At 41.5% G+C, this 27,514-nt stretch overlaps 1 protein-coding gene across 1 annotated transcript in view; it reads left to right on the top strand.

Moving 5' to 3' along the window:
* The window catches only part of SLC35A5 (solute carrier family 35 member A5), a 162,866-nt gene that overhangs the window by 61,999 nt on the left and 73,353 nt on the right, over nt 1-27,514 (top strand). The window contains exons 7-8 of the transcript XR_009114193.1: nt 20,127-20,172; nt 20,701-20,828. The gene's annotated coding sequence lies outside the window, so the exon portion shown is untranslated. The remainder of the gene's footprint in view (nt 1-20,126; nt 20,173-20,700; nt 20,829-27,514) is intronic.

Here is a 27,514-nt window from a genome sequence, read left to right as displayed (position 1 = left end):
ATATGAACCCACAGCCCTGCATATGTGCAGCTGTTAAGATCCATTTATAACTTACTTTGTGCAAAGGGATACTCTATTGGATAAACTGAGAAATACCAGGTGATAACAGAGCTGAAAACATAACACATGCTTGGGGACAAGGCAGAGGCTGCGGACCCAACTGGAAGGCTGAAATGACTGATTTCTGTATGATTAACTATGTGATCTTTGAAAAGCCTGCACTGCAGGAGCTTCATACCCTCAAGATTTTTGTGAGATACCAACAGCATAGGTCTATGTGGTCTTTTTGCAGAATGATTCAAAGCCTGGAAACCTTACCTTGGGGGTAGAGATACAAGAGGCTTAATCTATTCATTTTAGCAAAGAGAAGGTGAAGAGGTGGCTTGGTCAGAACCCACAAGACTTTAGTGTGGTAGAAGGTTTCTGTGAACAAAGAACTCTTTTATGCAGCAGGGAGAAGCATAATAAACCCTGTGTCTGGAAGCTGCAGCTCAGTTTATACAGATGGGAACTGAGGTGCAAAATCATGGGCTTGAGGCAGGAATCACTGGCAGAAATTCTATGCCTGGTGTTACACTGCGGATCAGACTAGGTCATCACAACCAGCACTCTTGGCTTTGAAATCTGTGTGCCTATGATTAACGTGATTCCCACATTATATGCACACATCAGCATTGCATTTAGTCACTGAAGAAGAGAGAGAATGTATTCAATTAGCTCTGGGCTTTCTGCCTAAAAGGGGAAAATGAAGTGAGATTTTGTGTAAGGACAACCCTGGTAACACTGAAAAACACCATGGAATTACTAGCATTTGGACAGATTGGACAGGTTTTCAAGGCCCAGCACAAAAGACCCTGCAAAAAGATCTCTGTTCACTGTGCTGCACAGAGAGAAGGCCAGAGCAGTGCCATGGAAAGGGACCTGTGGGTCCTGGTTGATGGAAAGTTGAACCTGGGCCAGCAGTGCCCTGCAGCCAGGAGGGCCAGCCCTGTCCTGGGGGCATCAGGTCCAGCATCACAGCCAGGCAGGGGAGGGGATTGTCCTGCTCTGCTCTGAGCTGGGGCGGCCTTGCCTCCAGTGCTGGGGGCAGTTCTGGGCGCCACAATGTAAGAAAAACATAAATCTATTAGAAAGTGTCCAAAGAAGGGCTATGAAGATGGTGCAAGGCCTTGAGGGGAAGCCATATGGGAAGACTGAGGTCACTTAGCCTGGAGAAGAGCAGACTGAGGACAGAGCTCCCTGCAGTTACAGCTTCCTTGTGAGGATGAGAGGAGGGGCAGGCACTGATCTCTTCTCTGTGCTGAACAGTGACACAACCCGAGGCGATGGCCTGAAGCTGTGTCTGGGGAGGTTTAGGTTGGATATCAGGAACAGGTTCTTCCCACAGAGGGTGACTGGGCACTGGAACAGGCTCCCCAAGGAAGTGGTCACAGCACCAAGCCTGGCAGAGTTCAGGAAGTGTTTGGACAATGTTGTCAGGCACATGGTGTGATTGATGGACATGGTCCTGTGCAGGATCAGGAGTTGGCCTTTGATGGTCCTTGTGGGTCCCTTCCAACTCTGCATATTCTATGGTTCTGTGATACCATGCAGGGCTTAGTTGTGGCCCCAGAAAGCATTTGACATGCTTAGATAAACAAATCAGAGGTTGACAGGGCTATGCTAGAACCCTTTATTTCATTCAAATCCAGTTTAAATATAAAGGAAAAGATACTTTTTTAATGGTCTATTAAAAAAGAGTGGTATGGATTATTATGATGGTGATGGGAAGGAACTACATTCTCTCCAGAGCAGCCCTGGTTTAAATGTTTTGGTTTGCTGGAAAACCCCTAAGTTCTTGTAGGAACCTGAAGAGAGTCACTTTAAAGTGTTCCTGACTCACATTACAGGAATTCATTGCATTTTCAATGCAATTTTCAAGGCTAAAAGATAATGATTTTCAAACACAAAGTAACTTGTCTTTGAAAAGGCAAGCAAGATACCATTTTAAACTGCACTTTCAAATCTCATGGAAGTACTTAGAGGGTATTAAAATGAATTTTTTGGTGATTCAGAGAGAAAAAGTTTTAAAAATAATTATGGCACATGAATAGTGTTCAGTCCTTTGACAGTTTATTAAGATTGGAAGTACTTTGAAGTTGTTTATCTCAGAATCACAGACTGGGTAAATTTGGAAGGCTCCACAGTGGGTCATCTGGTCCAGCCTCCCTGTTCAAGCAGGGTCATCCCAGAGCCCATGGCACAGGATTGCAGCCATACAGATCTGGAATATCTCCAGTGAGGGAGACTCCACAATCTCTCTGGGCAACCTGTTCCAGTGCTTGGTCACCTGCACAGTGGGGAAGTTCTTCCTCATGTTCAGATGGAATCTCCTGCACATCAGTTTCTTTCCATTGTCTCTTCTCCTTTTGCTTGGCAACACCCAGCAGAGCTTGGGTCCATCCTCTTGACACCCTCTTTTAATGTGCAGGCCCCTGCATTTGCCTTTGTTGAATTTCAGCAGGTCCCTCTCTGCCCCCCAGGCCCTTCTGAAGTGCTGCACAGCCCTCTGGTCACTCCTCCCAGCTTTGGGTCATCAGTGAACCTGCAGTGAAGGTGTCTGCACCTTCACCCAAGGCATTGATGAATGGGACAAAAAAATTACTTTCTGTACAGTCTTAATTTCTGCTGCCATGGGATGCTAAGGCATCTGTAGTTGTCACCCACATACACAGGCAAGTCCTTTCAATGCAGCTGTTTATTTTGCTTTTCCATTTTTTCCATCAGAGTGCTGAGTTATTGCAGACCAGACCAGCACTTGTATTTGTTGAACATTTCCTATCATCTACCTCCAAGGTCCTCTGTTTAAGCAGAACACTAAGATATGGATAATTGAACTCACTCATTTGGGAGCTTGGGTTGTTGTTGCCTTCTCTTCTCTCTTGCAAACTGTCATTTTAAAAGATCACAGTTGTTTTTGTCAAGTTGTGTAATGTGGTCTTGGCTTTTCTCATTCTGTTTTCCAGTCACCTTGCAAAGGAAGTATCTTGTGGAGTCATGCTTTTGATCTCACCTAGGATGCTGGGTCTGCACTATGCACATCTGAAATAGCTGGTTTAGACCCTTTTCATTTTCATCTTGTTGCTTTTGGCAGGGAAAAGAGTGTTCAAAAGTAAGAGAATTTGTTCCTGTCCGATTTGAAAACTGAATGGCTCACTGTTTGGTTTTTTTCTTTTTAAAAGTCCTTTACATGGGACTGTTTTTTGAGGGCTTGTGATCATGCATGTAGTTTGCTTTCTGTCTAGCCACAGCAGTTTACCAATTACAAAAGAGTCTTTCAACACCTGACCCTATATTGAGGGCAAGCTCTGCAACCTTTAATTGTTTAATTACTGGTCCTAGCTTAAAAATATTTAACTGCGCTTTCTCAGGTAACTCCGTTACTATTCAGGAAGCATCCCCATGAAATATTTTCACTCATTTTCCTTTGCAATTTTACCCATAAAAGGAAGAAAAGGACATCTCTGGCAGTGATCAGCTCAGCTTCAAAATGCTTCCAAATAGCCCTCATCTTCTCAACTAATGAAATAAAAGCCATTCCCTGAATCCTCTTATACACTATGCTGTGTGTGGCCGATGTGCTTTCTGCTGAGGAGGGGTGTGAGCGGTGGAGAAAAAGAAAAAAGACCTTGTATCTTTTATTGCTTCTTTGTTTAGTGGTGAGTGGGAAATCCTTTCATCTGAAAACTTGTGTATTCTCTTTTTCTCCTTGAAAGGGTGGAGTTAAATATAACCCCAAGCTGGGTATGAAGGTACTTTAAATACAGCGACAAACAGTACACCGAACAAAGACTGCTTGTCCTGACTTCCAATGTTAAAAAAAAAAGCCCAAAAACCAAAACAAACATAATGAGAGAAACAAAGAACCAAAGAAGCAAAGAAAAAAGGTGATGAGTAAAGGTGAAAGGCAGTGCCTCTAAAACTACTTGAAATATATTCTTTTTAACATCAGTTAACAGTGGAAGGTGGCACTGACAGAAATAAAATCTAGTGGGTTTGCAGATTTTGACACAATGAGGGGAAAATTGAGCTACTGAGTTGTTTTTATTCTTCTTTTAGTGACATTCAGCCACTCCTGCTAGAGTAAGATGAGTTAGCATTTGTTTGCCACCTTTATCAGGCTGTCAACTGATCTCTTCTAGTTTATTTCTGGTAGGATTTCCAATAGTGTTGGAAGCTAAAAGGTTAAGAATATGCTGCTTCAACCTTTACCTTTTCTGTTAGGATAAACAAGAGTGAACATAACGTACATCAGCAGCACTTTCAAGGAGCCACTTTTTAGACTGTAGCTTGCTCTTAAAGTCAGCATTGCACTTGGCTCAAATGATGAGATACTGACATTAAATGCTACTCAGGCAGAGACAGCGTTAATATTTTTAATGCCTTATGAAAAAGGAAAGAATGTAAACTTATTCTATTTCCCTTGTGATGAAGTTCCTTCCTAATATCTGAGCAAAATCAAGGCTGTTTCAGCACTTAGACAAAATGTAATTTTCTGCTGTTTATTTGGGGCAGGAGCGGAGTGGGAACAATTTTTTAAATGCTTACTAAAAGTCAACTAATTTTTCTCATCCCTGTTTGAAAGTTTCCAAAAGAAGAGCATGAGGAAATCAGGTTGACTCCCATGGTCAACAGCAGCCAGTGCTAATGAATGCATGTACTGTTGGTTAGTGAAACTCATTATCCCTGTGTGCCAAAACAGAGACAATGGAGACAAAACCCACAGCCTTTCAACTCCAGATATATCACTGGCTAAACTTGCCTGACATGACTAAGAAGTTGATTGATCTAAAGGAATTACAATGCAAGAAAAACCCTGCTTCTCTATCCCCAATCTTGTCCTCTCCAGCATCGGGCACTGGCTAGATAGTCAGTCTGCAGGGCACCTCACTGGCTGCTCTTATTTAGCTACGGGACAGACAAAATTTCTGCAGTAGCTGAGCACTAATGCATTAATTCTGGTAACCCCACTGAAAAGCACCAAAGTGTTAATCTATCCATTTTGCAGATGAAGAAAAGGGCGTCACTTTCACTTCAGCATTAATTTGGTCTGCTTTGAGTCCTACCCATGTCTGTATAATAGACCGACATATTTTAATTTTAGAAGGCTTATTTGCCATGTGCTTGCTTTATAGCCCGAGCTGATCTGACTCCTCCACTGTGTGTTGCTACAGCCCTGCTCTATGCAGTTCACACCTCAGTTCACAGTGTGGTCAGTGTGGTCAGTGTGGTCACCCTCTATTCTAGCTTCTAACCACAGCAAGCTGTAGGCTATCAAACACCAGGGACACTGCACTTCATCCAAAGAAGGGTCCTCTTGTGAAAATCTGGAAATGAACACTGCTGACTGGGAAGCAAGAACCAGACCATCTGAGAACTAGACTATCCTCTGTTGGGATAAAACAGGATAGACCAGAGCCATTCCACTGCCACAATTTATAATCTGCAGTCTTTCTGTATCTTATAGTGACAGATCTCATGAATGACGACTCCTTCTCAAATGCTCCATCCAGGTGGTGATAAATAACATGAGTAAGTTTAAGCAAAGTTAGGCAGTCCAATGCTTTGCATTCGGTAGAAGTTAATAGGTGTTTCTTGCAGTTCTCTTTTTACTCTTTGGATGGCTTTGGATGGCACTATTTTCCTAGAGGGTGGATAAGGATATGAATACTGTGAGGGTAATGTGGTAATTCTTACTGTTACTCACATGAAAGAAAAAAAAGTTGAAAAAGCCTGTGAACTAGAACCAATGGGATATATAGAGATTTCCTGCTTCTTGTCACAGGATGTTGACTGAACAACTGTGTGTCATGACCTAAGGTTATGCCTGGTACCAGCTTAGCTGTATCTCAGCCAGGTCAACCACTGAAGAAAGGTGGACTTTAGGAATTTATTCTATTCAGTTTGCAAGTGGGAGGAGAAAGTTCAGTTTCCTGGTACTGCTACAGCTGAGGAAACACTGTGATATACAGCTCTGTTAAGCAGAGATAGAAACCAAAGGAGAGTTATGTACTCATGGTGAATAAGTGAGGCACCAGGAAGATATTTCTGTTGGAAGAAACATAGAAGGGTTTTCACTATTCCTCTCCCCGGTTAAACAGGACTTATGCAAGTAAAAGAGTTGCACTAAGAAATACCTTTATCTATGTTCCTAACTCCTTCAACAGAAATCTAACTAGGTCCAAAGATTCACCAAACCTGATCCTGCAGAGAGACAAAAGCACAAAGATATGAGGAAAAAACCCCAATTTCAGTAGTTTTTAAGCTGCTGCCTTTCATATTCACTGTAATCTACTAAATTCTCTTTTACAGTGGAAAAAGAGAGATGTGATTGCCCCACCCTGAACATCACAGTGTAATATTTTCTTTTTATTTAACTGCTGTCTTCGTTCAACAGCCAATTGTATGTCCATCAAATTCTCAGTTTAAAATTTTTCTTAGGCTTAGGGAATTTTTGCTGCCAATCTCAAGAATCCATCTACTTGTCTTGGCTACAAACCTGTGTCATCTTAGACTAATTCCAGCTGGCCAGACTGCAGTGCCCTTGCCTGTGATAAACAGAGTTTTGCTACATAAACTGGCCTGCTCTCATAAGGAAGGGATTGTGCTCAGCAGAGGAGATTTGAGCTAGCTGCAGTAAAATCTATTGTCTTGATATAAAAGTCTGCTCTGTGATAAGAATCTTCCTCATCTGGATGATGAAAATCTGTTCTTTTCTTCCTTTAGTTGACCATGTTGAGTTCTATGGATGTAAACCTGTCCATGTTTAACATGTGATTTTTTTATGGCCATTTCTGTGATGGCTTCCTTCAACAGTGAAAGAACCTGTCAGGAAGTAGAGAAATTGTCTTTGAGAAGCTGGAGATAGTTTTTAAGAGCTATAGGTAATGACAAAATGAAAATTTTGCCAGGACACAATTTTTTAAAACATTTGGTCCAATGATTTTCTAGTTGTTAGGTCTATTTGTTAAAATCTGTGTTCTGTGTCTTAGAAATAGCTGCACTATATTTAGGTGACTATTTATAGAAAATCTAAGCCCTGCTCCTAGACCTTGTCTCTACTTTTCTCTTTTTTAAAACTTGGTATTTATATCATCTAACCATAGGAAAGCGTGGGCTTCAGGACTGTGGTTCACCAAAGTCCTGAGGGCCTGCCACACAAAGGATGATTTCTCCACTGCTTAAAACCCATCAAAAACAACTTTTCCACTGGGTATGCTGGGAAGAATCTCACTGAAAAAGGCAACTTTTCTAAAGAGGATAGAGTTTTGTGGGATAATTCTGCTGACTACACTGAACTTCCTCCTCAGAGGGATTTTGCCCCTCGCCTCTTGCTTTTTCTATTCAAGACTTTATAACATTTGCTATTATAAACTTTGCTGTTATAAACTCTTCTGCTTTTAATGGAGAATTGAATCTTGGTGTGTTTCTTCTGAGTAAGCTTGCACAAAGGCAAACTGCAGCAGGATTTTGTAGGTTTCAGCAAATCACAAAGGATAAATCACTAGAGTATTTTTCATAAAACCGAAGAAAAAACCATATCCTACTCTCTGCTGCTTGAAATTCTTGGTAAGTTTAATGTAAAAAACAGAGACTGTATAGCTCCCATTTCAGAACATCAGAAATGCCAGATCCTCAAGTACTTTTTGACAAGCTCTACCACTTCAGTTGCAAAAATTAGCATCATTTAAGGTAAAAGGCCATTGCCAGTTTCATCTGTGTTTTATAAAATTGGAATGTTACCGTCTCACTTATCCAACCACTGAGGTTTAGTCATAAGGGAACACTGGTATGAGCCATCCCATGACCGAACTACCAGAGCAAAACCAAAATTGGTGAGGTTTTCTGACATCAAACTAAGCCTACCTCTCATAACAGAGATAAGAATAAACTGAAACCTTTTATCTGACTCCCAAACTGCAGTGGTTTAGATAAATAAGGACCTGAGGCCAGGCTACCCACAGAAGGTGGAATGCAGCCACGCGGGTCCAAGTCTGGTCCCAGCAGCAGAGGAGATTTCTTGTGGTTTCTAAGAGAACTGGAATATCTGTCATGCTCAGAAGGCTGCTTTCTACTCAGAGAAACCCCAAATGTTGACACTGTGGTGCCAAGCTACAGCCATTCTGCAGAGCAAGCTCTCTCCTTTGCCAGTCCCAGCAGGGCACTGCAGCTAGCTGTTTGTGGAAGCAATAGTCTCATCCATAATTAGTGGCTGAATGGCTACACATGTAAAATGCTCTTGTAACATTCTCTCCTTGCATTAGTTCTCTTGCTGCAGAAACAAGGATAAGTGACTTTCAGGTTTCATTTGGATTTATTGATCTCATGACCAGCTGTAGCCTCAGAATGACACTTGGTACATATCATATGGCCATTTGATGACATCACTGTTTACTCAAGTGGTCTTGTATTTTTCATTTCCATATTCAAGATAAGTTGGCTTAGCTTCCATTAAAAATTATGTTTTATTCAGGATTGAGATAACCTTTCCCAGCCCACCAAGCTTCATCTCTGTCTGCTAATCTTTCAGCTATCTGAAACTTTTTTTTTCTCTAGTAAATAAGCAGTTATCTTAAAGAAGAAATGTGGAAATAACTCTGTGAAAAGGGTAAATATAAGAAAAACAGGGAAACAAGATTGATTCAGTCCCCCAAGCTGTTGTTTAGTTTAGGGTCTCCTAGCCAAATGATGTATCTATCACACTTGAGGATGTGAAGAAATAGATGACTAAAAGCACATGTGTTCTTGCAGAAAATCTGAGTCTATAAAAATGATGAAATTTGCATTTATGGTGTTTATGCAAGATAGAGTTTTTAACTGACCTTTGTCCAAGGCACCTTGGAATGCTTTGTGTCAGCTGTCTCTCTAGCAGCAGTGCTCTTTCATTTTCTAATTAAGTCTGTGCAACTGTTCACATTGGAATTAAAACTCAGCAAAAGGTTGCAGGGTGCTGTGTCTTCATTATCTATTTTTCTCATCTTGTGGCTCATGCTGAGTTGCATTCTGCTTAAACAAAGCAATATGATTCTTACTGTTGAGAGCACAGGACTGCAAACAGCAAGCTAGTCCATGGCTGTGCTGTTGTTTTGTGCAGTACCAGCTGGTTTTTATTGAGGAAACTGTACTCTGTAGTTGAATAATTTTGGTCTCTACAGTACTTATTGTTCTGTTATGGAAGGGGTGAAAAAGAGAGTACTAAATACTCTGAAGAGCTAGGAACTGACATAACTGGAAGAGTTTGTATTGCACAGCTGATGAAGAACCAGATGATCTTTTTTTTGTGTGTCACTGAAAGCACTGATTGACCTATGATGAGTTTACTGAGAAGAAAAAACAAGAACTTTCTTCTGCTTTCCTTCTTCTAGTTTCAAAACAATTAGAACATAACACTGCTCTTCCAGAAATCCACCAGATTTTTCTTATCAGAATTGTCCCATTCTATTGCTGCCTAAATTGATCACCAATTTCCAACACCTCACCATGCATCAGTTTCCTCCTCTGTAAAATATCTTGAGCTCTTAAAAAGAATTCTTTCTCTTAAGTTTATGACTTACAAACTTTGAGATCTGAGTTTGAAAAGAATGAAGGCCACACTGTAACCACTTAGCAATCTGATTATGGATGGGGCTTAAGTTATGACACTAATGCTGACAGATGTCAGTGAGACAGATATTTTATTTCTTTTGCATACGCATTTCTCTGTGCAGTACCCTGAGGAACTTGAATTTCTCCTCTGTTGAATGATGAATCTTCCACTGAAAAAAGGTCTTTTGCACATATTAGTAGAGAATTGGGCTGGTGCACTCAGTGAAACTTTTTGCTCTGCCCCTATCTACTCTTAGGTACAGCATGCAGGTTGGAAATTATGTCAGCCATGTTTTGTGGCATCTTTTGACAGCAGCCATGAGTTGAATGGACTTTGGGCTGCACCTCCCTATGGTGTGGAGTCCTTCTTTGAGTCAGGTCAGAGGGAGAGAATCAGCCTGGGATGTGGCAGAGGTACAAAATGTCTCCTTTATCTCTGCCAAGTGAGTTTCTTGGGAGCATATCCCAAAGCAACAAATGGTGTGAGATCAGAGCACAGCTCTAGGCTTCATCATCCAGTTTTCTACTGTGCTTGTGCCAAAGCAGAAGGTTTGGCTTGCTGGGAAGGAACATCCTTGTGGAATGGGGACGCATCTTTTAAATGAATGTGGTTGGATGGGGAACAGTGGGAAGGGCTGAGTACAGAATTTATCCTGGTGCACATTTCACATGATGAAATTTCCCTTGCTAAAGCAAACCAAGAAAAAAAAAAAAAAAGGAAAGAAACAGAAAGAACAGAGGAGTATTTTTGTGGTAGAGCTGTGCATCACGTGCTGTGTTATGAAATGAATCCAACTGTATGCAGCACTCTTTAATTAACTTTTTATTAGGAGGGAAAAAATCAGCTCTACAATATAGAAGACTATTTAAAAAACGAAGCATATTGGCTGTTTTTGATCCCAAATGCACAAAGGAACCAGACTACAATACATTCCAGTGACTTGAAATATTTTGATTGTAATAAAGAAGTGTAGCTAGTTTTGAGTCATACAAGAAGACATTGCCACATCCTTAGGTTTTATTGCCTTTACTTGCACTGAAAACAAATAGAAATTATTTACTGTGAAATAATGAAGAAATTATGGAACTAAGAATGGCATCTTCACAGTGAATTTCTGCTTTGGGTGGAACATTCAGAGCTAAGTTGCTAATCTCTTCATAAAGTCTTTAGCTGAATGAGACAAGTCTGTGAGGAAGAATGCTGATTTTGGGCTTAAGATCAGCAGTATACGTGTCCATATCAGAAATTACATAAATAAACCAGGATGAACGTGGAGGCCTTCTTCCTCTTGTTCCCACTGCTTAAACAATGGCTAAGTTGCCTCTAACCTACCCTCACTCACTCTAATTTTTTTCTGGCAAAAATTCTGGAGTATAATATTTTCTTCATTTGAAGTTAAAGGAGGATGACTTTTTTTTTCAGCTGAGTTAGTAGTCTAGCTTTCCTAACCCTAGCTTTCATCTTCACCGAGTAAACTTTTGAACCGGATGGAAATCCCAAAGATTATTGTCTTCTTACAAGTTTTGTGCAAAACAAGAGAAGGAAGGTGCAAAGCAATGCCTGTATGAAGGAGAGACAGAAAGTAAGCAGGCTTTATTTGTTTTACCAGCCATGCTATCTCTTACACAGGGGTTTGCACAAGCAGACTTTTCATAGAGTGGAAATTACCAAAGTGGGAGAAAGCAGGGGAAAGAGTCATAGCAAGTCATGACACCAAGTAACTACTTTTCTTACCATTTTGGGGCAAAGTGAATGAAACTATTTTGTAAAAATATTAGCATTTACCTAGTCTGTGTCTTTAGAGTTGTGTGATTCTGTCTTAGAACTGACATAATAAATTGTGTTCAAATTCAGCTATTTTTTAGATTTGCAGAAAGAAGAATGAGAATAAAATTCATTAAATTCATCAGAAAAACATTTGAAGTCATCTTTAAAGAGGTTAATTGGACCTAATTTCTTTCAGCTCTCAAGGGAACAAAGCAAATGATTTGACATACAGGATCCAGAGAGCAAAAATGTATAAACCAGTTCAAGCATGTCTTCTCTCAAATTCAGTTATTCCTGAAGCTGAAGTATATTATATGATAGCAAACTTGTCATCTTGAAGTCTGCTACTCCTGTGTAATTTTTATTAAGAAATAAAATACTTACAGTCATCTTAACTTTTCCTTAATGTAGCCTAGAGGAAGACTGTGGGAAAAGTTTCTTTAAAAGATAGGCATTTACATTAGGATCACAGAATATTCTGAATTGGAAGGGACTCACAATGATCATCAAGTCCAGCTCTTAAATGAATTGTTCATATGAATTGTTTCATATCAATTTTTCAAATGCATTGTTCAGTTGTGATCGAATTCACAACCTTGGTGTTATTATCATCATGCTCTAGCCAACTAATCTCAAGAGGGTAGGAGGTTGCCAAATATTAATAATTTATCATCACATCATATTATTTAAGGATTGTTGTTCAGAATAAACCATAAATTTGAAGTGTAGAACAGAATAAACCATAAAAATGAAGTGTAGAGCAGAATTCAAAAGCATTTTGATTCTGTGCAACCATTATGTTGTCACAGGGCATATTTTAATTTTCTCTCCATTAACATCTTCATTGCTTCTAAAACACAGAATCCATACTTTCTTCCCAAACCCCAAACATTTTGTGCCAGTGTTAGAATACATATTGCATAAATCTCTCCAATCCTCCCTGATCTAATGTAGATGTAAATATCTAATACTTTCACAGTAAAATGGTGCATCAGAATGTAGGAGATATTAGGCCATAAACATAGAGAGGGCCCATAGTTAAAGTATTAAAAAATCTCTCCTTTTCAGTTTCCCAGGTTAATGCTTTAAATTTGAGGAGTGCACTAATGCTTAGTGTGGGACAGAACATGCCATGGGGGAGTGTGGAAATGTTTCATTTGGAGACAAATCCCACTGAGGATTTGCATGTGCCCAAAGCAATGCCCAGCCTCTGCTGTGAGGGGCACACAGCCCGAGACAAGGGCCTGTCCCCGGGGCCTCGGGCATGACGGGCAGACAAAGAGAGCCGTGCATGAGTTCCCAGCAGATCATAACTTCCTCACTATCACTGCCTGTGTGTCAACAAAGGCTGGGAGCTGTCAGGATACACTGAACTGGGAAAAAGGGAAACTGGAAGCTGCTGGCATCCAGCCCAGGCTTCAAACAACACAGCTATCCTATGTATTTTTTTGTGTATCTGAACAGGGGTTCTGTTTGAGGTCATCTTTAACATCTGTATATTCACCCGAGGACCAGTCCTATATATAGCACACTTGTTTATGTTACCCTGATGTGCCAGATACCCTCTGTCCCGGGGATCCACATCTTTGACTCATTTTGTCATTGTTCTTTCCCAGCTCTTGCTCATAAAGGGCATATCTGTTGCAAGCTGGTGCTCTACTGAATTTGCAGTTCATTATATATCAAATATTTCTGAAAACAAATGTCATCGTTTTTAGTCTTTTCAGTTGCACACAGTCTCCAGCTTTGTCCTCCTATTTTATTCTCATTATAAAATAAAGTTGACTTGAAGAGATGGGGATTACTTAAAAGAAAACCTCTGTGTGTAGGGGAATGGGAATGAAATACCCCAGGAATAGTTAATTGGGAACTACATCTAACACTAAGCCATTCAGAGGTGCTTCAAGGCATTTATAAGTTGCTTCATTTCCAGAACTTTCAACTCTTACAACTCTTATAAGCTATTGCTCGTCCAAATGTAAAAACTCCACGGTTTTTGGTGACTTCCCAGTGATGGCTCACTGGTTACTGCAGTATCTCCTGCCATACAGAAGACATAGGTCTAAACAAATATGGAATGTAAGGATAACTCTGGTTTGGGCAGCTGGATAGATTCCATCCTGTGGTTCACCATGGCCCTCTAGTCCTCCTCATCATCAGAAATTCTATCTGGCTGGATGAAGGAAGGTCCAGGATGTCATGTGGCCACACTGGGGCTGCTCTGGAGCTCAGGATAAAGATGGTGCAGTATGTGTGTGGCAAAACAGCATGATGTTCACAGAGATGTTGTCTGGCACCAGTGTTATCAATGTATCAACAAAGGCTGGGGGCCATCATTGCAGTGAGGATGCCTTTACATGCCAAGCCTTAAGATAGGAAAGAATTTGTCTATCTGCTTCTCTGCTAGGGCTGTCTGGCACTCCTGAATGACTGTTTCTTTCTTCCTTTCTAAATCCGCCTTTTTGAGCAGAAAATGTTGGAGCTAGGCTGTAGCACAACTGAGGGTAGTTACGGTATTTTGGCAGAGCAAGGAATATCTGGCTCACCAGTGTCAAAGGACTAGGACCTTCTCTGCCTTCTCTGACAAACCTATGCTTGGGAACTCCACACATCACTCCTGATGTCCAGAGTTGCTGAAATAACCCCTGGGGGGGCTCGGAAATTCTGGAATGTTGCCAGAAGTGCTTGGTGGCTGGATCTTCGCCCTGCACGGGATGTACCACCTGTATGAGGACGAGAGGATCACTTGGGGATAAGTGGTGAAGAAATTGATTATTCACAGGGTGAAAACACAGGTTTTGGGATTTTGGTACGGGGGGGGGGGGGTTTAGGAGACAAGATGGAGGAATTAGGGCATGTCTTGTCCTTCTCCTCTTCTTCTTGTCATCCATCTTTGGTGGTGATGTTGGCACTTTGGGATTGGTTCACGTTAAATCTGCACTTGTTAATAAGGGTAAAAGGTACTGGAAGGTAAAGGTAAATATCTTATACGTGGTTTTTAGTATAAAAATAGACGACCACCCAGTGGGAGGTCAGTGTGCCCATGGCTGTCTTGCTGGTCAGACCTCTGTCAGGCTGGGAGATGACTTTGTTAAGTCGAATTTGATAAGAATAAATAAACAATATTGAAGACTGAAAAATCTGAAGAGTGCACTCGTCCTTTGGAGTGCGGGTTGTCCCAAGGCCATTCTACGCCTAACCGGGCAGAGACAACAGGCTGAGGAACAGACATTATGCCTGCACAGTGTAGGAACATACATATCTACACCTGGGATCTAAGCTGCACTCAAGGCTGTATCCAGGTGCTTGAACTGGAAGGAGCAGACACAGAAGGATCTCAGCAGACTTACAGGACATTTCAGACAGGAATAAAAATTTTGGCAGGTTTCTCCAGTGAGGAGCATCAATTTAGACAGGCGAAAATGTTGCTGTGGCAAGCAGCCTGCTGCAAAGGTCTGCCGAGCAAAGCAGAATCACAGGGCACATTTGAGCAAAACAGATGGGAACGCTGGTGAATGCCTAAAGCTGTGAGGTTCAGGGCCTGCTAGAATCAAGCTGTTCTCATGCAGAAAGGTCCCTGGTGAAGCTGTCAAGTCCTGTTCTGTTATTCTGAACCAGAAAAGTCAATGTTTGCTCATCCTGGCTCAGCTTCAGCAAAATCATCATAATAGTTTCCTGTGTGGTCTGAGATGAAAAAAATAGCAGCTCAAAATGGTTTTCTGTTCAGATTCAGTTCAGTGCCCTCTCCAAAAGGAACTATGGAGGAACCACTCGTTCTCAGAGCATACTGGTGTGCCTGGATGGTAAGAGGGAAGGTTTTAATCGCTCTGTGGATTTTGATCTCAATTTTGCCTGAGCTTTGTTGTACCTACCATTGTGCAAATCACTTTGTCACTACTCCCTACTCACTCAGCAGCTTCACTGGGATGAGCAGGTGGGTCACAACTTGATTCCTGGTTGGTGAAGACCCATCTTTACAAAATCACTGCTGTGTTTGTACCTTCACAGAATTAAAGAGGCCACTGGCTGACTAGGTCATGGAAATGGGCTTCTTGCCCTCAAAAAGGACCCTGGAGATTAGGGTTGCAACACATCAGCATGTGCTGTTGGCAGTAGCCACTGCTATAGCTAATCTTTTAACACATGGAAGATATCAGGCTCCAGGATCATCAATCAAACATTCATTTATTTTAATGAAAGGAAGGAACGAAGGCTCCAGTTTCCCTGGAAGAGGATGAAGAAAATCTTGAACTAATGCCAGGCTAAAAATTATTAAAGGGAGACTGTCCCTTTCCCTTTCTCTGTAGATAGGTGTGCTGCCAGTTTCTGGGCCCCAGACCCTTCATTCACTGGAGCAAAACAGCCATCTTCTGTGCTATACTTTGTGCAACAAATGCAGTGTTTAGACCAAGGTCAAGCTGGAATTAGTGCTTGTCCCCTTGAGGGATATCACTGCTGGATTATGCCAGAGCCTGTCTGCACGGGTGAAGTTCCTTTGCTGGATTATCCCTTCCCATCCTGTCTGAGTCCTTGCCCTGTGACCCTCAGCCTATTCGTGCAGTGTCCTTAGGGCTCCTGCAGTGCTGGGATCCAGCTGGCAGCTTAGCCAGAGCTGCTCTGGTGGAGTTTTTGCTGGGCTGTTCTCCTCTGCCTCGCTCCCACCCTAAAGCCACATGCTTTCATGTTCAATGTACACACAGGCACAGCACATAAGGACCTGTACAACAATCTGCTTTATCAGCCTGCACGTTTTCATACATTGAGGGTTTACACTCCCAGCTGCCATGGTAACAGCCTGACTTCACTGGCAGGGAATTAGACTACTGAATGTCTCCTAGACTGTGAAGGCATTTGAAAGGCAGCTGCTTTTGCAGTGAGGAAATTTATTTTGTGTAGAAGGAGGCAAAATTATCAAGTTATCCATTTTATCTAATTTTGGGCCAAATCTCCCCAAATTAAAGCCTTTAAAATCCTTGTACACATGCAACAAATGAGAGAATTTGGACCACAATATTCAAGGCTGTTGCTGTAGATAGAGTGACAGAAGCTCTCTGGTTATGTTGCAATGTACCATAAAACAGTCCCTTTCAGCTGTGTTTGGGCAGTAGAACACTGCTTCATTTTATAGTGAGGATTCCCCTTTGATTTACAGCTGAACTTGTTCCATTGCTGTCAGTGAGCTGTTCCAAAAGAGGCTTTATTTTCTCTTCTGTGTCCTGCAGTAGCTCTTTCTTTTGCTGGTGAAATTTATAAAACATCTACTGAGAAATGTGACAAGAAACAAGGTTTGCTGGATGCATTTATTTTCCATTCAGTCATACCTGTACCACAGGAGAAAGCAACAAGAAGACAACAGTGAATTAATAACTGGCATTACTGGACACAGAATTGGACTTACCTGATTTCAATAATTATCACACTGTCTTTAACTTTAGCTTATTTTACTTCTTTCAAAATAACCTGTGAAATCATAGGCAATCCACTCGGGAAGTGCATTTCTTCCATCATTTGTTCTACTTCATTTTGTCTTCTGTAAGCAATTTTTTATTTCCAAAAATTTAAGAAATGACACATAGAATTAATTAAATATTTCTGATACTTTGTATCCATATATTACCCCTATTAATTGCTTCAGGAAATCTACTACAGTATCACTAGTCAAGAAAATAGTGGCTTTTACATGAAATTATGTCCTTCCACCTTTTTCCCTGCATTGCTGAGGAATTAGTTGTGCCTAGCACAATATACCTCACAGTATATTCTCTTAGTCACTCCCTCTGCCTCTGTGTGGATTTTTTTTCCTCTATGAAATTTTCATTTCCTTTCTGTATGCCCCCAAATTCCTGGCTGTAGTGATTGCTGTAGTGGCTGCCTGGGTTCTTCTTTTCTTGTGTCTGAGACGTGAACTGGACTTTAAAGCATACTACTAACCTTTTCAGTCTGATGTTAATCTGGGCTAAGTTTCCCCCTCAAAATTACTGCACGTATGTGACAGCAATAAGATGAAGTCCGTGGTACTCAAAACTGCTCTACAGATTTACACAGGCTCTGTGGCAGTTGTCCAATGTTCAGTAATAATGCAATGGTTTTGGATAATTTCCTGGTTTATCTTAAGCATCTTCATTCTGATCTTAATAGCCTCAGTCTCCCCTGTACAGAAACTTTCTGCTCCTAGTCATATTTGTTACTTAACTCTGGTAAGTCCTCTGTGGCTCTTTTGGAGGTGAATACAGTATTACAGGCAAGTGTGTGCCATTGATTCATATAATGCTTCTATAAAGTTCAATGCATTATTTCTCATTCTGACATAATAAACACATTTTTAAGTCTTAGGAAATGAGTAGGTAATGCAATACTCAAGTCTTCTAGTCATCCATCAAAGAAATTGCCATACATAAAAGAGACCCATTGTTTCATTTGCAGTTCATCCATTCTGTCCTTTGGTCCCATCAGGACTTTTGGTGTGTCTGTTATCCAGCCTTGGTGGCTTTTTTCTCTTTTGTTTGCTCCTTCAGAACTTCTGGTTTCTAGCATATTATCTTTATTGTCTGAAGAGGCTAATGCCAGACTCAATGCTGTTCATTTAGCCAAAGGCCAAGGTGATGAAGTTTTTCTGCAGCCAAGTCCCTTAACCATGCTCCATTGGAAAAGTGGAAACATTGGAAGCAGCCAGCTGTTTTCAGAAGCACCATGAAAAAATAGATTACAGAAGCATTTTATCAAAAGGAAGGAGGGATGAGAGGAATTACCACTAACATAGGGAGTCTCCTCTAATCTGTGATAACCAAAACTTGGTTAGTCCTGAATCTCTGATTGTTTTGTGCTCCTTGTCATTGTAGTGAACACCTGTATCAAAACAAGCACTAACAGCTCCAACTGCAGCTTGTTCTGCAGCAAGGCACACTGTGCAATCTATGGATGACTGAAGCCTAAAGCTACACTTAAAGTAGCACTGAGATGGATTTACACTACTCCTGTGCAGCTCTCACAGTGGGGAAGAATGATATGGAAAGCTGTTACACTAGTGCTAAACAAAACCTAAAAGGAATGCATTTACTCCTCAGTGTGAATTCTTGTCCTAATGTAAACACTGGAAAAACTCACCCTGAATTATTCTGGATTTAACCACAGAACCCTGGAATATTCATGTGAATAAAAATGGGATGAGTCAAAGAAGGCTCCTGGCCAAGGTGATACAGCCTGCCTTGCAACGTGGTGGTTAGACAGGCTTTACAGACAAAGTGTTCACTTTTGGTGTTTATTAATGTATATTTAAAATTGCTTTGGAAAGGAAAGGATAGAAGTAGACAGGCTTTCACCTTATCTGAGTTATAATCTGGACCTGATTATATATTAATCAGGGTAAATTAATCGCGGTGATTGGACCTGTTCCACAGCTCCAATGACCACGATTGACTTACCCTAGTTAACAAGGAAACACTGCAGTAGAGTCTGTATCGTAGCCCTGACCTCAGCCAAAGCCTCTCCCTGGGTATGTGCTCAGGTATGTTTTCATGGTGCCTGCCCTGAATATTTTGCAGGCAGGAACAGCAGCCTGAAATGCTCCCAAGTTGTGAGGAAGAGCCAAGGTGCATTATATCATACTTTAGTAATTCAACCAAGAGGCACTTCTACCAAATCTCTGAATTTCTCTTTTCCCTCTTCTTCTGGAAAGAAAGGAAATTTCTATTGTACCAAGTTCTAATCACATTTTGTGACTTTTCTGGATTGCTCAAATGGCCTGTTGGCCTAAGTGAGTTAGGGAATAAAGTATCATTAAAAAGGTAAAAATTAATCCTAGCAGTCTAGTCAGAAAAATGACGTTTGATCAATATTTTCCCCAATATCCTGCACACAAATGCTCCATCAATAGCTGTCGCACTGGTATATAAAGTATTTTTGTGGGAATATGTAGGTTTGTGCGGACCTTTGTAGAGTCTCAAGATTCTATGCAACCAGTGAGTTGCTATCTATGTAAACAGATGTTTTGCAGAGAAAAATCTATGATCATTACTTGTCTTCCATTCTATGTGGCCTAGGATTTTCACTAATAATCTTTAACTCTACTAGCTAGCACTTACCTTCAAGAAAATCTTCCTGACTCAAAGCCTTCAGCAAAGGAGAGACTATGACACATCCAGTCTAAAGGTTGACATCCCTTTGCAGCACATACAATAAGCAATATGCAGCATATATTAGTTGCACATTATCTTTAAACTAAATTTTGCTCAAGATTGATTTCTGGTAATGAGATGCAATGAAGCAGCTGGGCTAGGATTAAGCACATACTACTGCTTTGGGCAGAAGCACATCGTTACATGCAAGCATGAATCTGGAATCTTAGCTCTGCCTACAAATTCTTCATGATGCAGTGCTTAACTGCTGAAAATGTTGCAAGGAATCCTGAAGAATCTGGGAGTACGTTGTCAGTGACTGAATAAACCAAGCATTTTTTTTTTGCCATAGCAGTGCCATTCGAGAAGACTTCCTGGAAAGTCTGAGGCAGCATATGTTAATGGCAGAGGCAGACATTTGCTCCAGCATCTGGCTGGCATCCTTTCATTTGTTCATTTGTTTTGTGCAATGTGAGGTCCTTTTCACTTTTTTAATCAGCAGCTATATAAATTAATCCTGGCTTAGTTCTTGAGATGTAGTGTACTGTAAAATTAGTATATCATTCTGTAGGAGACTAACATTCCCTCTGATTCAGTTTATCTTCTTTTCTTTTGTGCAGGAACATCTTTGAGGACATTTTAGCACTGAGAGACGGGAAAGAAGAGGTAAAGCCAGTACCTGAACGCTCCACAGCTAGGAGAGGATATGGGAAGTTTGGAATTGGATCCAATCTGGCTTTACATCTATTGTATTGCATTTACCCTTCATGCTTGATCAAAGCGCTATTACATTCACATGGGGAAGAAAAGGTTCAACATCTGAATCTGGAAAAAAACTGTGTTAAGTTCCACTCAACATCAGGGATTTACCTTTATCAAAGCTGATGGCTTACCCACTGACACTGATAAGGAGAATATCCCTTTTCATTGTGTTTCTGTAGTTTTTAATGTTCTGGCCTCTTCAGAATGTTTTAAGCTGAGGCAGAGGGCTTTCCCAGATGAGCATGTACATTAACCATGTGGAAAAACAAAGCATCTTTTTTGCATCCAAGCATTTCTGTAATTATTCTGTACATTCTATATGCGTCAGGTGAATCAGTCAGACCCTACTGAAGCTGTCTACAGGCTTGCTTTGTTTGGTGTCTTGCATAAAGTGATTCACATTTTTATGAGAGATTTTGAATTCTCTTACAGAGCATCAGCCCTGGTGACTGATCCAGAATTACTGGGACATGTCAGTAACACCTGAACTGCTGTTGCAGAACTGGGTCACTGATGCATAAACCAAATGAGTATAGAGGAAAACAGGACCACAGTGATGGGTAAGATTTGCATATTCTCTGAATCTGGGGGTTTTTATGTCATTCCCTAGTTTTTCACTCTTCATGAACTCATCAAACTCATCTTAAAACAGTTGCTTACATTACTTTGTCAGCTTTAAAGGTGATTCATGACAAGCTACTTTATTGGCTTCTGTACAGCGCTGCAGCCGTTAGGACAACTTGGAATCAATCCCCTCCTCCATATGAGGGGTCCTGTTACTCACCTGGGCACTGTTAAAAGATGTACCTAAACTGTAATGAGTGCATTAATCATGAGTCCACCACTGTTCTTCAAGATATGAATGTACTTAGCACCTTGTTGAATTTATGTCCTTTCTTTAGACATGCAGGCTCTCTTGTAACTAGTTCTGTAGGGTTCTTCAGAACATTATTAGCACTCCTAACAATTCCAAAAGGTAGTAAAGAAGTATTAAAGATAATAAAGACGTTGAGGTGACAGAAAGGAGTTGAAGCCCTTTGCACTGTGTGAGATGGTTCCACATGTCAAACAGCAAGCTGAGTTGCCCATTCTGCATGATTATATAATGAAAGATCCTATTGTAACAACGTGATACACCCAGGGAGAAGGGGCTAGAGTTGCTCTGCGAACCTTCAGTCTGAACTTCCTGATCTTTCTGCAATTAAAATTTCAGACAGCCTTGCATGTGTGCATTCTTTACACACTGCATTCCCAGAGAGGACGTCTGTTTGGATTTTGGGCAGGAGAGTTGAAAACACTGTTGGATAAATAAATGTAAAACAGCTGCAGATGCCATTGTGTAACTATTACTCCTCCCTAAAATTCCTGCAAATACTAAACCTCTGTGTAATGAATGAGTGGTTTACATTAATAAGGTAGTTTGAAAGGTGTTAGGGTGAGGGAAGGGAAAACAAAGCAAGGGATCATGAAGTGCTTATGAACTTGAGTCTGTTTTTCCTTTCACTGGCAGCACAGCCAACTGCTGCACAAAATGCACACTTGTTGCCCTCTGCTTTAACTCGCTTTCCTTTACAAATTCCAAGCAGCCCCCACACTGACTGCTAAGCACAGTCCTGCTCTTCAGGGTGTCCAGCAATTGCCTTTGCAGTTGTAAGTCTCAGTCTCCTGTAACGTGTAAGTTACATGCTGCATATCTGAATATGCTGGATGGATGTGTGGTCTTTCTATGACTGAATACTTACAGTGTATGAGGTCCCTCATGCCTCATCTGAGTTTGGACTGAATAACCCAATGTAATTTCTGCCACATGATGCTCAAGCATGCCTCAAGAATAGTATTTTGGAGAGAAATGTGAGCCAGTCCCATGTATGAAGGTGTCTCATCTTCTCAGCAAGATCAATTAGCCCAACTAGATTTCCATGTTAAACCGTTTCTGAAGTAGTTTTTGTACCTGGACATTGCCAACATAACTCTCTAGGGACAAGGCCTGAACCTGGGCTGTGGATTTCTCTGCTATCCTTTGGACACAGGCTTTTGAAAGCTGCAAACCTCATCTTTGTGCCCTCAGGCTTCTCTCAGGCACTTTAAAGCTCTTAACAATGTAAGACTGCAGGAACATGAAAGCAGGAGACAGTACAATTTTCTGCCTGAGCAGTGCTAAAGGCTTTAGTGTAAATGGTCATTAAAGCTCTTCAATTCTGGATAACGCAACACAATCAGTGACACTAAGTCCTTGGAATTCATGGAGGTTTTCTTTTCTTTCCCCCAAAATGAGAACAACCACCCTCCCAGGTCACAGGCTTCTAAAAGGGGAATATTTCCAAACGGAAAAAGGACTAAGCTCTGTTCAGAGAGAGCTCTTTCTGGTATGGAAAGAATGAACAAACTATGATACATGTCCTCCAGTACACTGTAACTTCCAAGTGAGCTAACAACATGTTTCCTACAATTGCTTCACATCAGATTTCTCCTCAGGTATATCAATGGGATTAAGAAATTGTAGCATCACCAAGGATGTTGTCACATCAGGAGATCAAGTAAGTTGCTTTTTAACCTCCTTTCCAGTTCAGGTTAGTCTGTAGCCAAAATTGTTCCTGTTCAGTTTCAGTTCAGATCACTAACAATTCCTTAACCTCTTGCACCTGACTCACAACAGTCAGTTGCTGGGAAGGATTCAGTGGAGCAGAGCTTGAGGCACAGAAAATATTTTCTGTCCTGGTTTAGGACAAATTAGGGGAAATCTCCAAAAGGGAGCCCCCCAAACAAAACAAACCTCCAACCACCCCTCCCCCAACACCGGGTTCGGGAAGGAATTTCTCGGAGGAGCAAAGTGGAAAACAAAACCTATTTATTTACAAGTAACAAAAGAACACTCCCCAACACAAGAAAAGAAAAGAAAACAGACTGTGTCGTGAAGGGCGCCAAGCTTCTCTCGCAAGCTCCAGGTGTCCTGGACGTCTCAGGTCAGGTCCGGAGCCGGTCCAGTATCTTCAGGGGAGGGTAAGAAAGAGGGAACAAAAGAAAAGGAAAAAAAAACAGTGCAAAGAGCAGAAAGCAAGCAAGCAAAGCGGCTAGCCAAGCCAAGCAGCCAAAAGCCAAAAGCAAAAGGACCTGGTCAAACACTCCCTCCTCTCTTCCCCGCCCTGCCGCAGCAAGACGGCCGGGGGGGGGGGGGAAGAGAGAAAAGGCACAGCTGCCAGACACAACACACGATATTGGGATAAAGGCTGTCAACCCACGACACCTTGCTAAATAACTAAAGTAAGTTTTGCGAGAGTCTGGTTCTAGTTGAGGTACCACAAGCCTCCGAAACTACACTCCAATACTGGTTCAAAAGAAAAACCACATTTTTAGGTGGCTTTTGGCTGGGTTCCCATCTGCATTGCCAGCAAGTATGATGTCTTAGTCACCCACTGTAAGAAGCGATGGGTGCTACAAACACAAAACTCCTAATCACTCATTTATTCAATGTTTCTGGTGAAATGTGTTTATTGGATTCCTTGCATTTACAATTCCTTAGTCCAGTTAATTGCATTTGAAACAGTCAATAAAGCTTCTCTAACTTATAAGACTGCTGTTCTGATTAACAGATCTTCCTATCAGAAGTATCCTAATTTTCTTACAATTTCTTCCAGCATTACTGCAGATAGTTTTTCCTCCAAGGAGGTCATACCAATTAAAACTTGTGGTAGCTTTTTCTCCCTCTGTGCGACTCCATACAGAGGGCCAGATTTGCTCCCCCTCTCGCCATCGATAACTTCCTCACATGAGTAGTCCCACAGAAAAGAACACACTTGTATGACTAATCTGCTCAGCAGCATACAAAGTTCACTGTCTGGACTAGAATTAAATGACTTTTCTGTAGAGCACTATAGAGGTTGCAGAGGGGATGGATTAAAACTCAGGAGTCCCTAGTGGCAAATGCCTTGCTTTGAGAACTAGACCGTTCTTCCTGTCTAACTTAATGGAGTCTGGACACCAACATTTTTTCTCAGTTATTTTCTTTCCCCTTAAAAAATAAACAAAAGACAAAGAAGTTTCTTCCTGTAAGGGTCTTCTCAGTTGTGCCACTCTGTCTTAGCTGGATGAAGTGCCTGAAAATGGTCTTGTTTTCCCAGACATTTGCTTGCCAAACTTGTTGAGCTAGCAGACGTATTGCTGTATCTTGGTGCATACATTACCTCAGCTTAAACTAATTTATGGGATGTGGCACCTCTGACACAGTTCCCCTGTTCCAAACAACAGTCTTAATCAGTCACACTCAGAAACATGTATAATGCTGAGGAGCTGTAACTACTAGTAGCTTTTCTCCTGATTAGGACTTTGGCACTGGTCCATTATTCAGCCCTCTGTGAACAAATGCTTGAAGCAGCTCACTGGAGCAGAGATGGCATTGACAGACGGGTCAGTGATTTTTTTTCTGTAAGGAAGAACAAAAATGTGTTGAGACAACTGGGAGACAAGAAAAGTCATACAAGGGAATTCTGGCTTCTTAAATTTCTTCCCTGAAAAAAGATGTCTGGAGTGAGCCTGCACTAGGCTGTGGTAGCATTTATTTGGTTTTTTTCTTGGGGTGCTATGGAGGATAGAGCTTCCTGAGGTACTGGAATATCTCTACAGTCATTTTGGAATTTAGGGATGCTGATTCTGGCTCTCTGCTCTGCTTCCTAGAAAACTGCCAAATGTGACCCTCAATATAAGCATACCCAAGGGGCTGTTTCAGGTTGGAGCAAGGTTACACATCTCTTCATGAGCTACTCTGAAGTGTGTGAGGACTAACATCTCTACAGAGTCCCTTTCCTAGGTCTAATCTGCTTCATCTTTTCTGAGCTAAGAACTACTTAAGAGAGCCCCTGGTTATGACCATACTTCTTCCTGCATAGGCTGTGGTCACTTTCTCAGCAGAGCCGTCAATTTAGTCTGATATCCCCTTCGGCATCATTTTAACCAAGGCAAAGGAAGGAGATGCAGGAACTGAGGCTAAGAATTTACAGAGAAATGCTAGATACAGCTAAATACAATATTCCGTCCATCTGTTTCTGTAGCTTGTTTCATAACTCAGGAAAAGAATTAAGGTAATTAGCTAACAAAATTCACTTTAAAGAGTGATCAGTAGGTTTAGAAGTGTTTTCCTTAAAGTTTGCAAAAAATATTTTTTTCCATTTAACTTACAATTTCTCACTGCCTCTTCCTTTACTTTCCAGCTAAGTGAGCTGTTTCAAAAATATTTGCCTACCCTTTAAAGGAAAATGGAGAAAAAAGGCAAGAAGCTAAAAGAATGGTCAACAAAGCCAAATGAAAACATTCAAGTTTTTTCATTTTTACAAAATAACTTGAAACCGAGGAAAACCAAATCTCTCTGAAGTTTGGTTTAGCCCTTTTTTCACCCTAAAATATGTGGATGCGCAGTAAGATGGATGAAATTTTACTGTGAGAAATGGGCTCGTGGTGAAGGTCCCGCTGGTGGGTCTGAAGCAGCTTCTTGCTAAGTTGGCCCAGCTCAGCCTCATGGCTTGCAATTTTACCTTACTTCGCCCTGCAAAGGACATTCTATCGTGCCAGGAATTTCACCCCACATTTGAAACAAAAAACAATTAAAAAAGAAGGAAAACATGACTGGTTATTTTTATTAGCCTGGGTGGGGTGGAGCTGCTAGCAGTGCACCAGACCCCAGAGCTGGCACAGACTGCACTGAGCTGGGCAGGGAGGGAAACAGAGCAGGTTTCAAGCACTCCTGAGTTGCCAAACCACCACTTCACATGGCACTGACCCTGCCCTGACCCTCCTGCCCTGCAAAAAAGGCCATTCTGCCCTACCCCAGGGCAACACTGCCTCTGCACGAGGTTTCAGCCCATGTAGATATGCAGGTTATGTCGTGGTGTTTGGACAGAAAATATTCTGGCCCCAGAGCTGCGAGGGGAGGAGAGAGGAGAGGAGAAGGGGCAGCCCATGGGCAGGGCATGGGGATCAGCTGTGAGGCACAGGCACAGACCTGGGGAGCTGTTCCTGAGCAGCAGAGAAGGGACTGGACTCCCTGCAGCCCTTGCTGAAGTAAGAGCTGGTGGCCATGGCTCCCCTGAGCTCTCCTGAAGTGGGGAGAGAGGCCCAAACCAACTCGTGGTGGCCAAGCTGCCCTGCCGCCGGACAGTATGGACACCTCCTGTGGGATGCAGGGGAGGCTCCCGCTGTTTGACTGAGGAGGGAACTCCTGGTTCATCCTGCTGCTTCTTTCAAGCCCCATATGCCTTGGTAGTGTTTTTAGGCGTCAGACAAATACCCTGAAATCTGTCACTTTTGCCAACGAATTATGGGATGCGTAAGTATGTGGGACAACTATGTGTATGTTCTGTCTGCCTGAAATAAGATTTTTTTTCATCTGTCTAGAATGAGGTAGAAGGAACAGGAGGGACACTGTCTAATTTTGAAAATATAAATAGCCATAGATGAGTCTATTTTTCTCAGTGAATAGTGTCTTGTCACCCAGGAACTAAAATATAATAAGAAAAAGGTGCAAGAAAAATGATGTCTGGAGGAGACATTGGAAGTACCCCTGGTTTTCTAGATGCATCCTTTTAGAATTATATCCCCTTTTCAATGTGGAACCAACTTTCTCATCCCTCAGATTTAATGGGTTTACGGCAAATGTATTTGTGTACTATGGGCTGAAGATAACAAAACCTAAAAAGATCAAAAGCCAAAAAAATTGACAAAAGCCAAACCCTAAAGCTTTGTAAGTTCAACTTCTCCTCATGCTTTCCTTCATATGTCCAGCTTCTGTGTGTTAAACTAACCTGGAACTCTCTTCTCTCTGGTACCTCCAAGGAGGACTAAGAGGCTCATGATTCTGCGCTTGGTTTTTTCAGCACACTGTGCTCTCTGACTGCCAGCATCCCATAAGAAGCAAATTGCCATGACTAATAAGTTCCATCTCACACTTCACATGAAGAGGTTTGGTAGCTTTTTCCAGAGCCTTAAACTGAATCAGGGATAAGCCAACGAAGAGATTACAGATATATCAAGAGTTTACTTTGTGTGATTGCCACATATTTGCTGCCAAATACAGTATCCTGTTTTCCCTCTTCACTTCACTTGGAGATCAGATCAAATAAATCTCAACTTCTCAGCTATGTAAAAATAAAGCAAACTGCCCTCCAGTTCTGAAATTCTTTTTATTTAGCCAGAAATGAAAAAAACCCCAGACACTATGTTGAGAGAATTCACTTGATTTGAAAAGAGATTTTGGCGA

Source organism: Melospiza georgiana, chromosome 2 (assembly GCF_028018845.1).
Source record: "Melospiza georgiana isolate bMelGeo1 chromosome 2, bMelGeo1.pri, whole genome shotgun sequence".
Taxonomy (NCBI): domain Eukaryota; kingdom Metazoa; phylum Chordata; class Aves; order Passeriformes; family Passerellidae; genus Melospiza; species Melospiza georgiana.
This window is presented reverse-complemented; position numbering and strand designations above follow the sequence as displayed.